Raw genomic sequence first — 18,690 nt, forward strand, 5'->3', positions numbered from 1 at the left:
TTATGTGTTTCATAATCTGCTACACTGCCTATTTCATGACTGAAGTGTGAATTTAAGGCATATTGTAATGTTAAACTATTCATATTTATTTTCAACCTAAATCTTAATACTTTCAGAGAAAAATCCAGATTCCAAAGATAAGGGCACATGTGGCTGTCTCTATGAGTCTATATACCACCTGCTTCAAAGATGAGTTGGCTCATTTTAGAACAGTTTCATAATTTCACAGTATTTGACACAGTAAACCAAAGTAAGAGATTGATATATAATAGAACATATTAGAATAGACATTCCAAGTGATATTGAAGCAAGGAGTGTCTGCATCTTGGGGAAAGTAATTTCCTTTTGTAAGAAAGCATATTTCCAGTCTAACATGTCTGTATTTCAAACTATAGGAGAAATAGCTGTATGATTTCTGCCAATTAGCGAAATCATCCTGGGCCTCAGTTTCATCATTCATTAAAAAGGAGATGAGCAATACTTACATCATTGTGTTTTGTGAGGATAAAGTAACATATATATGTTGCATACTTAATAATCACATGAAACATTACTATTAGTAATTCGCATGCAAATGGAAATCCAGTTCTGTTCATGCATCTTCACTGTGGAAAACATAATGGATACATAAAATATGTCCACCAGAGTTTAACTTTTCATTTAAATGAAACATTAAAAAGAAAATTTTCCCCTTCTGTTTTGATGTTGTCCTACCTGGTAACTGTCATGGATAAAAAGACCTTATGGGATATAAGAAAGAGTCTTGACTTAAAATATGCAGATTTCAGCTCTTTTTTCACTTAAAAAGTCCATTGAGGATGAAATGGATGAAGGGGATTAAGAGTACACTTATCATGATGAGCACTGAGTAAGTGTAGATTTTTTTTTTCTACTTGTAGCAAGAATTACTATCAAACTCCACTCATTGGGCCAGAGACCCTTGTGGTGTTAGCGAAAAGACTTGCCCCTCATGTAGCACACTACCTACACTTGTGAGTTCATCGGCCAGCCAAGTAAGTGTAGAATTTTAAATCACTATATTGTATACCTGAAACTACATAATATTGTATGAAAAGTATAATGGTCCCGGATAAGTCTCTTAACATGTTCACCCAATTCAAAGACTTACTATGAAATTTCTATGAAATAATGTAGGAAAGGGGCTTTATCAAAGAAAAGTGCTGGATGAATGTAAAGAATCATCATTAAAATACATTATGCCTTGTGACATCAGCAACCTGTCATTCACCTTTCTTCTGGTTGTGTCTCTAGTATCCTCGAGTCCAGTAATGCATGAACAGTTCAAAACATTTATTGTGCTTCTATCATATATCGGTATTCTACTAGTTGGAGATGTAGCAGTGAACAAAGCAGACATGGTTTCTGCCTCACTAATTACTTAGAGGAGAAACAGATAGCAAACAAATAATAACTCAAATAACTGTGTAATTACAATTGTGCTAAATGCAATGAAGGAAACACACAGAGTGATTTGAGTGTATAGGTTTGGAGATAGTTCTCAATGGGTCTTTCATGTTTTTGCATTTCTTGCAAGCCGACTGACTACCCTTTGTTCTGGACTATCTTTCTAAGGGAAGTTTGTATAGTAAACAACCTTGGAAGATAATGTCTTCCTCCAGAGCAAAGCCTAGGCTTGCTTACTTCCCACTCTAAAAGATTTGACTTTCCCTAAACTCAAGGTTCTTATCCTGTAATGCACCCCATTACCCAAGCAAGCTTCCATCTGGATCCATCTGTGTTGCCAAATGAGACTTGGGCATAAGAGAAACTAATGCAAATATGCTGTTGTTCTTGGTGCTTGATGTGCCTTGAGTAATAAAGCTCTTTGCCTCTGAGCGAGAGGTCTTGTGTTTTCTGCCAGCATCTATGAAGCTGTAGCAGGCTAGCTCGTTAGCCTGAAAGTAGAGCAGAATCACAGACCAGTGGGATTGACATGTAAGCCTCTAGTCTAACCTCTTTCCAATTCATTTTTAAAATAAATTTTATTTTACTATGAAAAACTTCAAATATGCAGACAAGAATATTGAACGTGTGTATATTCACAGCCCAGCTTTTTCAAATGCTAACTTAGCATTGTATCCTATTTACTTTAGCTCTGATATTTATGAATAAAGCATTACTTAGACAATTGAGGTTCCCTGTGTCTTCCTCCCTTATCTCACTCCCCTCCATCCCGCCCTCCCCAAGGTAAGGTAAACATTATCACAAATTCAGTGTGGATTATTCTGTGCTGCATATTTTTTCTATATAATATCTTAATATTTTAACAACAATTTGTATGTAAATGGATATACAAGGTGATTAAGAACTTTGATGCTCGAGCACATATTTCACTTGTGTAAGGACAGGATAATATTGCCAGTGATAGGTGAAGGCTTCTGGGAGAAGATCAACTGAACTGTCTCAGGATTATAATCTGGCTTCAGCATTTCTGTGAGATTACAAGTGCTCTGTCAGAGGAAGTCAGGGGCCAAGTCCATGAGGGAGTCCCAGGAAACACTAGGCCACCATAATTGGTACCAGAACGTGGACCAGGTTTGAGACCTCTGAGGAATAAATAAGGGAGGTGGGTGGGCTTCTTTGTATGTTCTGGTCCTGAGCTCACAATGGCCAACTTCCTGCTTTTAGAATTAGGTTGAAGCAGTGTACTTCTATGGGATGAGATGGATGTCCTCAGATGGTCCAAGCAGATGGTCTTTGGCCTAGGCATGGAGGAGGCAGCAGGAACTGCTGTGCATGGTCAAAGCAAGCCAAATACAGACCCACATCTGATCCAGGCTGACCGTGGCATTCAGCCCTCAGAAAACGCAGGCATCTTTATCCTGAAGGCCCTTAACTTGTCCTATTTCTTAAGGCATATAGTTCTCCAATCTGAACATGCCTCCCTCTTTGTCAAGGGCATAAGTACCATCTTGGTGTCTTCTTTTCTCCTTGCTCTGTGTTGAATCTGCTTGAGATTTTGTGTCAGATCTCCTATTTTCTATAGCCAAGGACTTCCTCTTTTTATATTTACTCTTGTATTTATAGTACATATGGTCCAGAAGCTTCCTAAGAAAAGGCATCTAAGAGAAAAATTCTTGCAACTGTACGTATCTGAAAATATCATTATTTGACGTTCAGTGTTTGATAGTTTGGTTGTGTATAGAATTCTAGATTGGAATTCATTTTCACTTAGAATTTTGAAGACATTGTGCCATTGTCTCTAGACTTGTGTGTGTATGTGACCTTTTCTTTGTCCTCAGTGTTCTGAAATGACACAATAAAGTGACTTTTATGGGTCTATCTTCATCTGTATTAGTGGGCCTGTGGGTTCTTCCAATCTGGAAAATGATGTCCTTCAGTTCTGAGAAACTAGTTAAATTATTTCATTAATGATTTTCATGTTTCCACTTTCCTGCACTTTCTTTCTGCAACTCCAGTTATTTGTACAATCTACTTCCTAGATTGGCGCTCTATTTAAAATAAAAAAATCTTTTCTTTCCTATATTTTACATATCTTTTCGTTTTTGTATGATTTTTCAGATAACAGCTCTGACTTACCTAACTACTGAGTTTTTTATTTTATTTGTTATGTGCTCATGTTTATGAGTGTTTGGCTAACTAGCTGAGTTTTACTTTAGGAATATATGACTGGTCCATTTTATTATTCTCATCTTGTTTTGGTCAGAATCCCCAGAGCAGACTCTTCTAATCTCCTGCCAGAAGAGGCAAGCCCTAACTAATAGCATTTGAGAAGCCAAGTCGAAGAAGGTTGGATGTCTCAACATTCACCATCTAGATGTTCCTTTAATTCCTATTTTTGGCATAATATTGTCACCTTCAACTCTGCATGGGTGTATCCCACTCTAGAATCCCTTTATTTTACCCTTTCCAGAGAATAAAATTCCAGACTACTGCGAGAGTGGGGATGGCTCAAGTGGGACAGAATAGGGGAGGGCATCTAAGGACTCACCTGCCTCTCAAACAGCCTTTGTCTGGTCCCTATGATTTAGGACCTTAGTTCACACAGGTATTCCAAAGGTATTTGGTACTATCAAGTCATGGGCTCCTGAGTATCCTGTGGGTACAAATGAAGTTGACTCTTGGGTTTTGCCACCAGGGGTTTAGCTTCTTGTCTACTGCAATCCTCTACCTTCTTTCTAGCCTCAAAATTTCTGTCACTGTTGTATTGTAGCCTTTCCTTTTTTTCCCACAGTGCTGTGTGCTTATTAATTTTTTAAAAATTATTTTTGGTGGGTTTTGTGAGGGAGGAAAAATATATGTGTTCACATTACGAACTTTACCTAGAGCCTCCAATCCATTTACTAGGAGGAGTATCCTGTTTTGGTCTCATGGGTACAATATCTTATCATGTGAGGATATTATTCATAGTTCAGTTTTTGTTTTCTTTTTTAGTTTTCCCGAACACCAAATTTTTCAGAACACACATCTGTTAGCGTCGCTCTCCCCATGCGACTTCTATTTCAGCAGCTTCCTACACGGCTATTAGATAAAGATAAAATTCTTAGGCATGATTTTCAAGAGCATATCAGTGGGGACAAATTTTTCAGTGAAATATTACATGTTTTCAGCACAGTGTTGTTTGGCTTCAAATTCAAATGGAATGTGTGTGCCCGGAAGCAAGGTCTATGTCTTCACATTACCATAGGACTTGCCACTCACTCCCTCTTGTCATTTCACACATTGTCTGCCCAGTCCCTGAAGTATTAGAGTCATTTACCCAGGATTTGCATGTTTTGGCCTTTCTAGCTCCTGCTCCTACCACAGTCCCTCATTCTCTCCACTTCACCACACTGGCTTTCTTTTGGTTCTTTGCTGAGGTCCCTCTTCCTCTGGGCCCCTGAATATGCAATTTATTCCACTTGTGACCTTTTTGTCTCTTCAATGCTGCCCTCCTTCAGATCTCTTATTTCTTCAGTCTTCTGACCTTCCTGACCAGTCCAAATCCCCAATCATAGGCCCTTCTAGCACCATGAAACTATTTTACATTTCTTTGTATGTTGTTTGATTGGTGTCCACGTCCCTCAACTAAATTATAAGCTTCATGGGATAGGATCTACTAGGTCTGTTTTGTTTTCTGTTGAATTCACAGTGCCTAGCACAGAACTCGGCTCAGGGTAGGTATTTAATAACAATTTATTAAGTGAAGAAATAAAGCTGATATCTGTAGGATAAATAGGAATTATCAGATGAAGACTGGAGAAAGTTTCTAGGCCAAGAAGACATGAAAATAGGCTTGGTGGATTTGAGGAACTGAAAGAGCTGTGACCAGAACCATGTGAGCCAGGGGAGGGGGTGCTGGATGAAGCTGGAGGGATCAGCAGGGCCCAGATCACAAAAGGCCTCTTGAGCAATGATGAAAACTTGCAAGCTTTTTCTGAGAGCAAAGAAAATTTTTGTAGGGGAGTTATATACCCCAGATACTATGAGGAAAATGGGTTGGAAATGGCAAAAGTGGTTGAGGCGAGGCTAGCTAAAAGGTTACTGTCCTACTCAAGGCAGGGCCCACTGGTTTGGACAAGAAAAAAGGTAGTAAAGATGGAAAGAAGAATCAAGGAATATTTTAGAAGGCATGATATTTGATGATGAATTGGAATTGGGAAGTGAAAAAAAAGAACTGTCAAAAGGTGACAACTCAGGTTTCTGGTCTGACCAGTTGGGTGAACATAGGTGCTATTTATTAAGCTGGGAGCAGATTTGGGGAGAACGTAAAGAACATCAGTCTTCAGATGCTTTATTTGAGTTGCCTATGAGATATCTGAGAAGATGTTTTGAGAAGACAGTTGAACATAGGAGTCTGGAGCTCAGAAGAGAGCATGCGAATCAGTAGACTGAGTGAAGATCTCCCTTGCCAGTGCAGGCAGCTACCACTCAATCCGCTGAGTGCCTGAATAGAACAAAAAGACAGAGGAAGGACAAACGTACTCTCTGATTGAACAGTCATCCCTCTTCTTCTACCCTTCAACTTTGATGTTTCTGATTCTTGCGTGTTTACACTCAAGAGACTTACACCACTGCTCTTCTCCTTTTCAGGAGTTCAGACTTATTTACACCATCAGCTTCCCTGTTATCTAAGCTTGTAGATGGCAGATCAACAGATTGTGGGGCTTCTCAGCCTCCATAACTACATGAGTAAGTCACATACTGAATTGCCTCATATAGACCTCTTACAAGTTCTCTTTCTCTGGAGAATCTTGATGAATACAGTATTATGCAAAATTTTCCTTTCACTGATAAATGGTAACAGTGATTTCATCTTGGGGAATAATCAATTACACGGACCCTTTGTTGTTGTCCTTTTTAAAAAAAAAAATCACAAACAAGGCCTATTCTTCAAAATGTAAATCTGGCAATTCTTTTGTTTTCTGGTACAGTTCTTTTAAAGTAATTCATAGAATGATGAGTCTCCTGATTAAATCTAATGCTCACGGGTGGTAAAGAGAGCCCAAAGAAATGTAGGAAATTGCAAGACACATTTTAATCAATTTTAATCTCATCTTGCTCCTAGCCTTCCTTTCCTAAGCTGAAGAGAAGTCTTGGGTTTCACTTTTATTTCTCTTGAAGAGGTGGTAATGAGTGCAAAAGAAAGAAAAAAGTACTTGAGTGAGTACTTACATAATCTAAGATGTGCCAACCATGGAATGTTCCAATCTTATGCAAAATATAAAATTTATTTTTGTTAATTTTGGTGAAAAAATAAGAAAGAGTATATTTAAAAGTTATGAAACTCACACTGGAGCCAGACTAAACGTTTTCATCAAGGCAATGGCTTTACTGAGACGAAGTATGCTGTAGTTTGCATGGTACCAAGTCAGTGGTTAGCCTGGACCAGCTCAGAAGACTTTTTGTAGCTCAAATCTGTATGCAAATCAAGCAGGCAATCCAGCAGATTTGAGATGGGAACAAAAGATTGTGTCTCTGCCCTTAGAAATCACAGAGGAGGTTCCATTTCATAAAAAAGGATCTTGCATTTTACTGTGCTTATCTTCACAAATAAAAATCCTATTATGAGATAAACAGAATCTTGAGGAAGCTTAGATTCTATATAATTAGGATTTCTTCCCGTATTTTTCGACTACAAATTCACCATTGTTTTCAATAGAGTTCAGAGGTACCAGAAAGGTCTTCTGAGGCTTTCTTTGGCTGGGGAAGTGAGGGGTGAGGCGGGTGAGGGGGGAGGTTGGGGCCTGGGCTGTGGGACGCTGGAGAAGTAAAGGGGAAAGAAGACTGGGCAGAAAGAGGAAAAGGCAGAGTGATTCTGCCTCTCTGTAGTTCACATAAAAGGGAACCTGGAAGAGTGAGTGAAACTGTTGGGGAATCAGGGTTAGGGCAAGCCCAGCAAGGGCAGAGGTGTCTGCAAAGGTCTTTATTTTTTAAATATTTTTTTATAAGTAGGCTCCATTCTGGGCTCCAAAATGAGGCTCGAACTCACAACCCTGAGATCAAGAGTCAGATGCTTAACCGACTGAGACACCCAGGAGCCCCTGAAAAGGTCTTTCACTCCAGCTTGACAGGAAACTTAGAGACCTGGAAACCCATGACCAAATTCTGGGAGATGTGCATGTACATAAATCCCAGATGCAGAGGGAAGGGTGGTGGGGCATTAGAAGCAAGAGTATCACTAGAAGGAAGAGTTGGTCAAGATTTGAGAGAATACCCAGTTGTATTTTAGAATTTATCTTTAAAAAGATCTTCTTTAAGAGAGCTGTAAGAGGAAGTAACCAGGGGATGAGATGGTATTTTGGGGAGACCACTCAGGGGGGCCAGAGAAGGCTTCTCTGAGGAATGAATGCATGGCTTTGGAGCTGAGGCCTGATGGGTGAACATGAGCCAGCTCAGGGATGGGGTGGGGAGCGGGAAGTGGGAAGGACATGCCCGGGGAAGAGATGGCTCAGGCTCCAGTTTACTCTCTGAGAGGAAGTAAAGGAACCGCCCCTTATCGCTCACTGTGCCTGTGGAAGGGTGAACAGCAAGAAGAGTGCTGTGTGTTGGAGACACGGGCAGTATTCAGTTTATAAGGACCAACACGTGCAAGAAAGTCATTTGTGACCTTGTCTTCATCAACATTCAATGATATTTTCTGATGCCTCATCTTGCTGGATTTTTACCAACCCTGGTTCTGACAACTTTCTTTCTTCTTCCAAGTTCTCCTTCTCCAAACGCTTTTTTTTTCTTATAAGGAACCTTAGAAAAATGGTCTAGACTAGCTATTTCCAAACCTGACTGCAGTTCAGAATTATCTGGGAGATCTTGTCAATACAAAATGTTCAGGGCTTGGGTGGGGTGCAGCCATGTGCACTGTGAAGCATTTTATGTGATTCTGCTACAGCGGGTTTTCTACCCTACTCTCCCTTGATCATTAATTTCCAAAGTATTCAGTAAAATATTAGTTCCAGGAGATGTTATCAGTGCTCCAAGAATAAAAGAATCTCTTATCAAATGAGCTGGAGAAACTTATTTCCTCTTAGCATGTCGCAAACCACCCTAGGATAAAGGCTCTGAGACATACTAACATACAGCTAAACAAACAATCCAATCATACTAGATATTTTTTCTTAACTTCACCTAGAATGGTTTTCCCTAAACCATAGTAGCATGGACAACACTCAGCTAAAAAAAAAAAAAAAAGTCTATTTTAAATTTCACAAAATGTATGTGCAAACTTTATTATTATTATTATTATATTATAAATTCTATTATTAAGTGCAACCAGGCAAGATACTCCTTCAGTTGAGAAAGCAGTCCCAACGACGGCACTAGTCCTAGCTGCTGGTGAAGCTCTGAACAGCCCCACAGCTGGTTCTGAATGAGCACCTTCCCCACAACTCTGCTCTTGTCCTTTCTCCAGGTTCTCGAATATCTGTGCTGTCTCTCAGATTCACAACTCAAGGATCAGCCTGTCCCACATCTCTACCTGTTTATAGAACATCTCCACCTAGGCTTACTCTCTGTAATCCTGACACCAGTTCCAAGATGTGGGTTATTTCCCCCCACACCACCAAGCAATTCTCTGGCACGGGGTGGGTGTCCCCCAATTCAACTCTGACATGATCTACCAGAGATGGCATCAGATTCCACATGTTAAGGGCTCTGTCCTACAAGGGTGCCCCTCACCCCTACTTCAGATGTCAATCCTAAATCCAGGTTGTCATCTGTGCTTTGGACCCACTGGCTATAAACCAGAGGTTCCCATGACTTCTCCTCTGTTTGGATTACTTTACTAGAGCAGCTCGAGGAATTCAGGAAATCAATTTACTCATGAGATGACTGGTTTATTACAAAGGATATTAAAGGATATGAATCAACCACCCGATGGGTGTATAGGGTGAGGTCTCTGTGGAGTTTGGCGCTCCGGTGCAGTACCGGTGATTGTGTTCTGGTTCACCAACCTACCAGCTCTCTGAACTTTGTCCTTTTGGGATTTTCTGGAGGCTTCAATACTTAGACACGATTGATGAAATCATTGACTATTGGTGGCTCAACTCAATCTCCAGCCCCTCTCCCCTCCTCAGGGGTCGGGCTGGAAGTTCCAACCCTCCAGTCGCAAGGTTGGCTGCCCTGCCAATCAGCCCCAGTCCTCTGGTTTTCCAAAAGTCACCCCAGTAAGGGAACAAATGACACCTTTATTGCTCTCTTAGGAAATTCCAAGGGTTTTAGGAACCTTGTGCCTTGAGCAAGGCCGAAGACTGAATATATATATATATTTCCTATTACAAATCACAATATCACCCTCTCCAAAACAGAAAACAAAATTCAGGTTCCTTTCCACGTTCTCTTCAGACTTTCCCAGTTGTGTGGGTGACGCTGCCATCCTGGTGAGGGAACCTCAAACCCGGGGGTAACCTTCGCTTCTGCGTTCCATTAGAAATGTGCGTTCTGTTGCCAATCAACCTTGAGTTCCTGGGTGTCATCCTTTCCTTCCCATTTTTACTGTTAACGACTGTACTTTCCATCTTCCTTACTTTATGTCTAGATGATTCAGTTGCCTCATGTCCAAATCTCCGCTACACATTGGCTCTTTCCCCTCTTTCCCCTGGCTCCTCTGCCAGGATATTAAGAATCTACGGTGTTTCCCTATGCTTTACTGGGCTAAAAGAAACGATTTTATTTATTTATTTATAAATGAGATGAGAACATTTTTTAAAGATTGATTTAATAGAGGGAGGGAGAAAGAAAAAGTGTGTGAGCAGGGGTAGGGGCAGAGGGAGAGGGAGAGGGAGACTCGCTGGCAGACTCTGCACTGAGCTTGGAGCCCGACACAGGGCTGGATCTCCGGACCCTGAGATCACGACCTGAGCTGAAACCAAGGGTTGGGCGCTTAATGGACGGAGCCACCCAGGCGCCCTCAAAAGAGAACAATTTTAAATGAAATCCCTTAGTAACTAGTCCCATTTGCTAAGTAAATTTTTCATTCACCACCAGGTTGCCCTCTGTTCAAGTTATATTTGACTTGCTTTGGTGAATTTGCAGAATTTGCTGTGTTTTCTTGCATTTCTCCAAAAGCCCTTCTCCATTCTTAAGTGAAACCACTTACACCAGTTGTTCTCACATTTTAGTGCTTCTCGGAATCATCTGAAGGTCTTGTGAAAACAAAGATTGCCGGGCTCTACCTCTAGAGTTCCTGTGTCAGAAAAACTCACTAATTTTCATTTTTCTCACAAGCACTCGGTGAGGCTGACACTGTTGTCAGGGACCACATTTTGACAACCAAGGACTTGCCAGCCCCTCTCAGTTCTGGGTTCTACATTAGGATCCCCTGGTGTAGTGGGACTCTGTGATGCTCTTCCCAAAGCCCCCATCCCGGGCTAGGACTCCTCTTTCCCCTAGATGCTGTGTATGTTGGTTGCTGACACTTCACAACTGTATTCCTCTCTGAGAACTGCCCTTGTACACACTCTGTGTAACTGGCACCCAGATCAGGATTAAAAAAAAAATAAATAAATAAAATAAAAAAATAAAATAAATAAATATTTCTAGCTGCCTAGAAAGTTCTGCTGTGCCTCTTCCCAGTCAAGTCACCAAAAGATAACTGGGATTGCCATCATTAGTTTTACCTATTCTTGAAATTTTAACAATTATTCGGGACATACTCTTTTGTCTTTGGCTTCTTCCACTCAGCAAAATATGAGATTCATCCATTTTGCTCCATGCGTGAGTAGTTTCTTTTTTATGGTGTGTAGTACTGCATTGTATCCATGTACCACAGTTTATCTACCCATTCTACTGCTGAGGGATATTTGTTGGATATATTCATTACTAATATCTTCACTCAGTCTGTGGTTTGTATTTCACTCTCTGGAGGATGGCTTTAATGATCATAAAATCTCAATTTTAATGAAGTCCACATTTTTTATGGTTATTTTTTCCTGCCCTTTTAAAGAGCTCTTTGCCTATACCTGAGGCTTTAAAGGATGCCCAGAATCTACCCCAGAGCGATTAAATCAGGATTACGGGTATTTTTTTTAAAAAACTCCTCAGATGATTCCAATGTGCAACTATATTTGCAAACCACTGACTCGGGTTATGAGGTCCTGAGGTTAGAGATAGTGACCTTACTTACCTTGTTTATACAACCCAGCACCCACAGCCTTATATGATGGTGCTTGATAAATACCTGATATTTAATGAATTGGATCCACCTTTCCCGGGTCATCTCGAACTCTATCTTCTCTCTCAAACTCTTTTTCCCTATATGACCCTCAATGACAATTTCTTTCTCAGACTATTTTGCCCTATTTGTGTTTCTCAGTTGTTTTGTCTTCTGTCCCCAAGCACCTTGCAAGCTATTCGTATAGAGAACATTTAGGGGGAGCCCTTGCTCTGTCTTCCTTCTGTTTTTATGGGGCAATTAGCCTCATACCTCTGGAAGGAGCAGTTTGGGAGCATTATCTCCACTTCTTTTCTCCATCCTCTCATTCTGGTCTCCCCTCTCCTCTCTTCCACAAGAACTTGTGGAAGGCTTGGTGAGATGGAGGGAGTCCAGCGGATATCCCACTCCAAGGACAGCGGATGTTGAAAACCAGAATTCTTCTACTTCTTTCTCTTCCCCTAGCGCTGCAAACCTTAGTGAGAATGCCAGGGCTCTCCCCTGGCCTCTTTCTCTATGTAGTCAACAAAACTTCTCCGTCTACAACTGGGTAAGGAAGTTAGACTCATACAGAGCCCTAGGTTCATGGTGTCAAAGGATGATGTGACCCCCGAGCCCCGCGCTGATATATGAAATAGCACAACAAAACTGAATTGGTTGTTAACCACAGTAAAGGAAGCACAGTTGCTCCATGCTGGCTGCTGCTAACACTGCTGATAGAGTTTTGCAGGGGATCCGTGGAGTTCAGGGATTGGTGAATTTGCAGAAGCTTAGAGGTGAAGACACGGTCTGCAGGAGCCTGGTTCCTCTGTGGGGCTGTTTATTGGTGTCAGGGTGGTGAATTTATTGGGGTGAGTGTGACTGGCTGGGTAAGGGACTGGCTCTGATTGGTTGGTTTGTACCAGGGACTGACTCTGATTGGCTAGCTTGTACCAGCCAGTCACCTAGCCAGGGGTGGCTCCAACCCATTCCAAGTGCTGCCCCTCACCGAGGGCAATCATTCCCTGGGGTGTGGGAATCTGTTTTCATTTTCCCATTCGGCTGCTCCGGTAATGAAGTCGGTATTGTCCTTTCATCATCAACTCCCTCCTCGTGAGCCTTTTTTCAGCCCTTGGAAGCTGGAGAGAGGAAGGCAGCGATGGGGGCCCCAAACCTTCCCAGACAGGGAGGAGCAGGGGCTGCAGCAGGCCGCATCGCAGCTGGAAGGAACAGGAGGGTACTTAATGTTTAGAGAGTTTTCCAACATTTAGAAACAATGCAATCACCTCTTCAAGAAGAAGAAAACCTAGGTGAAACGTTACTGTCACCTAAAAGCTAGCCACCCCCACCACACCCCGCTTTTGTCAAAGGCACAGGGGGAGAGCAGATGGTTTTGTTTTACATCCCTGTTGAGATGGTTACGTGAAAGCTGCTCCTGGGGGTCCCCGATCCCCGGTGATGCTGGCTACACTGAGCACCGCTGCTCGGTTTGGGGAAGCCGGGCGCACAGGCCCTGCTGGGATGGGGTCTGTCACCTGGGCCCAGGTTGGGAGAAGAAACTGTTTATTCCCTGCCCTGTCACTTCAGCTTCCGGAGCATCACCAGCCGGGTGGGCAGGCGTTCAGGCTTCGAGCAGACAGGAGATGCCAACCTTTTCCCCGAGTCCAAATGGAAAAGGCCCAGTAATGGCGAAACCTCCAACCAGGTCCCCTGGAATGCCATCCCCGCCTCCTTCCTGGTGCCCCAGCCCTCAGCCTCACCTGGCGACCTGCGCGTCCCCCCTGCTTCAGGACAGGCCCTGGCAACCTCGGGCCCTGGTCTGGTGCCTGGTCTGCTCCCTGCGTCTGAGTCCCCAGGCTTGGCCTGGGCCCCTGCAAGGCTCAAGGTGCTTGCAGCTCGCTCAGCACCTCGCTACAAGGCGGATTCTGATGCCTTAGGTCTTGGGTGGCGCTTGGCAGGTGGGCATTGCTGATGAGTCCCAGGGGCTGCCCACCCGGTTCACTTGCCTCCATGGTGTGAGCAGGAAAGTTTCCAGGACGCAGCACAGGGGATCCATCTGGACGAACATGGCAGCAGCTCAGGGGATTAGCTCCAAGACGTGGCACGGGGATTTGGGGACGGTGCACCGCCAGTAGGGCGGGGACAGGGTTTGGCCCGCCACTGGGTCCCCTTCACAACCCTGTAGGGCTGTGAGCTGGGCGCACGGGGGCTACACTGTGACACTAGTGGGCCGCTGGCATGTTGGCCTTGAGCCCTTCATCTAAAAAAAAAAAAAAGTTTAAAAATTACATTTTATGATTGTGCTGCTACAAAGATAAATTAATCTGGGCTGGATTCATTATTCTATATAATACTATATAATACTATATATTTTTTTCTTCTGATTCTGAAAGAAATGAAAATTAAAACTCTTCCTTGGGGCCCTACAAGTCTTGTGGGCCCGAAGCAACGTGCCTACTGTGTCTAATGAATAAGTCAGCCCTGGTGGGCCTGCCCGAGGCACACATCTGCCCTCAGAAAAGTACTTCTTAGAGACAGGGATGTTTAACTATTAAAGGATACAAATATTTTCTGTCTTAAATTTGCAAAGCATCGCCCTTTCTGAGGCTCTACATTCACATTCAGGCACAAGAATTAATTCAATTTGTTCATTCCTCTCCCTGCTGCTTTCCAGATTGTGCTCGTTTGGATTTGTCATGAATTAAAGAAAAGGTATAATAGTTTAATGGCCGTGCCCTTAATTATACAAAGAGGAGCTTTGAGACTCTTACTCCAGGAAGAGCTTGATTACATTTTTAGTCAAGGCCTTGTAGTTCCGCTCTGTCTCCACCTACAGGTATTTTGTTCTTACAGTGATGAAAATACATAAACCAGACGCGATTGGAGCCACTCGGGTTGAAGAGGGAGGTTGGGGTCCTGCCAGCACAACTTCTCCCCCAGCCCTCCCGGGAGGCCTAGAACCCCTCTGAAGAATATCACGGCTCTGCACAAGGCCACCAGCTGAACCTACAACCCCACCACACTTTACATATAAGGAACCAGAGAGCCAGAGAGTGGGATTGTGTCTTCTGTTTTTAAATTATGAACTTTGATGTGCTTCCAGGTATTAAGAACTAGCCTACCTATTAGTCTGGAATACTCGCCTTCCTTCCAGACAGAATAGTTAGTTATTAAAAAAAAAAAAAAAGAATAGTTAGTTATTTTGTTACCCTGAATGGTTTTGATCCCAGAACCACACCCTGATTTCCTGGAGAAAAAAAAATAAGAAAGGCCGGAATAGAATTGTCAGGGCAAACAATGTCCCACTGCCCAGGAAGAGATAATAATAGCACGCAGGTACTTAGAACAACTTGGGTCAGGCCTGGTTCTAAACGCTGGACACAGGTTAACTCTATATGCGTTAGACAGCAGTGCTGGGAGGGGAGTGCCATCCCCCCCCCTCAACCCCAGGGCCTCAGGTACCGAGAATTTCAGCACCTGGTTCAGGGCCTCCAGGTATGCAGATGGAGCCAGGGGGTGCACCCAGCCGCAAGCCTCCAGGTTGGCCCTTAACCCCTCTGCTGCGGGGACAGGCCTCAAAGTTCCCATCCCACTATCGACATTTCCTGAAACTTTCAGAAAACAATTATTCCCTTTCTTTTTCACTCAGCTTTCCCACTTCTCCAAGGCCTGAGAATTTTTTAACATCCTTTCTTGGCTGGTGATGCCACTCACCTTATTCTCTCAAAATCCATCTGCAGACAAGAACTCCAGGTCACAACCCAAATTATTCCTCAGCCCTGTGCTCATGGGCAGCAGCTGTGACACAGAACAGTCCTGGGGCTCCGGGAGGAGTGCCTGCATGCTTCTAGGGAGTCACAGCGAGAATCCAGGTAAACTGGGTGCTGGGGACCCTTAGCACCCCACCCAGCACACACTCCCTGCCCGGATGCTCGTTTGCCTCTCCGTGTGGACAGTTCGTCAAGCTGCCACCCTGCCCAGGGAGCCGTGCGAGACTCAGAGCTCCTGCCACCCCGAGCCCGACCCTTCCCAAAGCTGGGGGGTGCGCAGTGCTCAGAGGACGGTTCCTGGAGCCACGCTGCTCAAGGGCACTGCCTGTCCTGTTCCTTCTGAGCCTGGAGAGGTTGAGTAAGTGATTTAGTTCACCTATGCCTCAGTTTCCTTATCAGTAAAATGAAAATGGGTATCGTACCCATCATTTAGCTGTTGTGAAGAGTCAATGAGATAATACACACGAAGCATGTCAAACAGTGATTTATAGCAAATGGCTAATAAACAGCAGCATTTATTATGATGAGACGGTTGGCAGCAGGACAGAAGACAGAGTGCCCTTGTTCTGTCATTTGAACAAGGCTAGAATTCTCGAGGTACTTTTCACCACCCCAGTGGGCCTCCTTCCATCATACAGTCAAAGCCAGACTCAGAATAAACGTCCTTAGGGGCACATGGGTGGCTCAGGAGGTTGAGCAGCTGACTCCTGATTTGGGCTCAGGTCATGATCTCAGGGGCTTGGAATCGAGCCCCACACTGGGCTCCCCACTCAGTAGGGACTCTGGCCCTCCCACCCTCTCAAATAACTAAATTGCTCCTTAAAAAAAAAGTCCTTTTCCACATTTGTCCCTCACAATCAGGTGGGGACAGAGCAGGACCCCATATGCAACTTGAACTTCTTGGGTGTGACCAATGCACTGGGCCTGAGGCTGACTCTTCTCTGTCTGCTAATCCTGACAGTCTGGGCCATGGAACCAACGCACCTCTGATTCACTGGTTTCGCCTCTACCAGCAGAAAACCGGTGTGCAACTCCACGGACAGAGCCTCCTGCCTCGTGGCTGCCTCTGACCCTCATCCGGCCTCATCGCCTTCGGTTCCTGACTTTGTCCGTGGGGCCGAGGCTGAAGAGAGCTGCTTTGGTCAAGGTCAAGACCTTTCCCCGAGGGTGGCCTGTGTCCAGTGGCTGATGGGTGCGGATATACGAAGACCAGCCCCGTCACCAAGTCAGGACACCCTGACTTCAGGGCCATCCCAGTTTCAAAACTCTCCGTGTGGTTGGTTGTGACCTTCTCTGAGACCTGCACTGCTGGTAACTTCTCCCCAGTGCGATCTTGCTCTCTTCAGTTCCCTTCCATAGGTGCATTGAAGTCAAGAACACTCCCAGATAAACCTCTGACACCATAATCCCCATCTCAGAGGCAGCTTCTCAGGGATCTCAACATGGGAGAGACGCACACAACATTGATACAGTTTAGAGAAGTATAACATAGGCATTCGCGTACCCCCATCCAGCTAAAGATATAATCTTTACCAGTACTTTGAAGCCTACTGTGTGCCCCTTCACCCTTACCCTAGATAATTACTATCCTGAATTTTGGGTTAATCACTGTTTTATTTATTTATTTATTTATTTATTTTTAAAAAATATTTTATCACATATATATAGATCTATGGAGATACATGTATTTACACAATATGGTTTTCCTGTTTTTAAACTTTATTTTTTATTTTTTAAAGATTTACTTATTTATTTATTCATGATAGAGAATGAGAGAGAGAGAGAGAGAGAGAGAGAGAGGCAGAGACACAGGCAGAGGGAGAAGCAGGCTCCATACAGGGAGCCTGATGTGGGACTCGATCCCAGGCCATCCAGGATCAGGCCCCGGGCCAAAGGCAGGCACTAAACCGCTGAGCCACACAGGGATCCCCTGTTTTTGAACTTTAAATAAGTGTAACCTTATATGATTATATATTCTTCTGGTACTTAGTTCTTTCCTTAGATTTAACCCAAGCTAAAAATCTGTGTAACTGTAGTTCATCTCCCCACTCCCTCTACTTTTTTTTTTGAATAATATTTCACCGTGTGAATGGACTACCATTCATTTATTCATTCTATTGTTGATAGACATTTGTAGTGTTTGCAGGTTTTGAGGGTTTTTTTGCTATTATGAATAATACTGCTGGGAATATTCTTGTATCTGAGGATAGAATTCTTTGGTTACAGGGCATGCACATCCTAAACCTTACTAGAGGATGCTAACAAATAATGCAAAGTGATTGTACAAATTGGTACTCCTACCAGGGGTGTTTGTGAATTCCCACGGCCCCACATTCCACATTCTTGTCATCACTTGGTATGGGCTATCTTTTTTTTCCTCCCCCAGTAGTGAGTGTAAAATGGTATCTAATTGTTTTGGTTTGCGTTTCCCTAGTTACTAATAACGATGAGCATATTTTCATAAATTTATGGTACATTCATCCCTCCCTTTCTGTGAAATGTTAGTTTTGTCCTTACTACCTCATTCTCTCAAATCAGACACATAAAAGAGAGAAAAGTCGCCACAGCAGGGCATATGTATTTTGTGAAAATCTGACGTTATGTGACAGGAAGCAATCTAAAAATCCTGGACAACTTTTCAAAAATAAATCCATGTTAAGATTGGGAAAATCAAGCACTCATTCAGATTTTCAGATCCTGGTGGGTGTGTGTGGGGGGAGTGGATTAAGAATAGCAACAAAAACTTGAAACAGAAGAGTTCTGAGAGCAGAGCCGGGCTGGGATGTGTCCTGAGGGGACAAGGACCATTGAGATTGCTAATTGCAAGCAGGTGCAGTCGCTGGGGCAGTCGCTGGGGCAGACGCTGGGGCAGGGTGGCAGAAGTTGGCAGGTGAAGGGTGCTAATTCACACTTGGACAGAAGGGGCCTCATTGGGGAAAGAGGCTGGAGGCAGGAGAGCTGAGGCAAGATGCTGAGGGTGGGACTTTGCACAGATAGGATGTCTCTTCCACCCTCTTCCTATCCACATACCTGTGTTTATTAATCACAGCAGCATCTACATACCCTCCAAAAAGAGTGATATAAAGAACATAGAGGGCACCTGGGGGGCTCAGAGGTGGAGCATCTGCCTTAGGCCCAGGGCGTGATCCCGGGGTCCGGGGATCAAGTCCCACATTGGGCTCCCCACATGGAGCCTGCTTCTCCCTCTGCCTGTGTCTCTGCCTCTCTCTCTGTCTCTCATGAATAAATAAATGAAATCTTTAAAAAACCATATAAACTTAAGTTTGTAGTATATATCAGTCTATAAGCAATATTTGTTCTGTACATGTCAAT

At 43.5% G+C, this 18,690-nt stretch overlaps 1 long non-coding RNA gene and 1 pseudogene across 1 annotated transcript; both read right to left on the minus strand.

The window, feature by feature from the left end:
- Positions 1-891: 891 nt before the first annotated feature.
- On the minus strand, positions 892-1,026 carry LOC144289285 (small nucleolar RNA SNORA62/SNORA6 family; annotated as a pseudogene).
- Positions 1,027-13,358: 12,332 nt separating this feature from the next.
- LOC144288243 (uncharacterized) lies at positions 13,359-18,549 on the minus strand. Its single transcript, XR_013356214.1, has 3 exons — positions 16,342-18,549; positions 15,302-15,434; positions 13,359-13,847 (listed from the first exon to the last, which is right to left on the minus strand). It is a non-coding gene; the product is annotated as an uncharacterized LOC144288243 (long non-coding RNA).
- Between the last annotated feature and the right edge of the window lie 141 nt (positions 18,550-18,690).

This window comes from Canis aureus, chromosome 18 (assembly GCF_053574225.1).
Source record: "Canis aureus isolate CA01 chromosome 18, VMU_Caureus_v.1.0, whole genome shotgun sequence".
Lineage (NCBI taxonomy): Eukaryota > Metazoa > Chordata > Mammalia > Carnivora > Canidae > Canis > Canis aureus.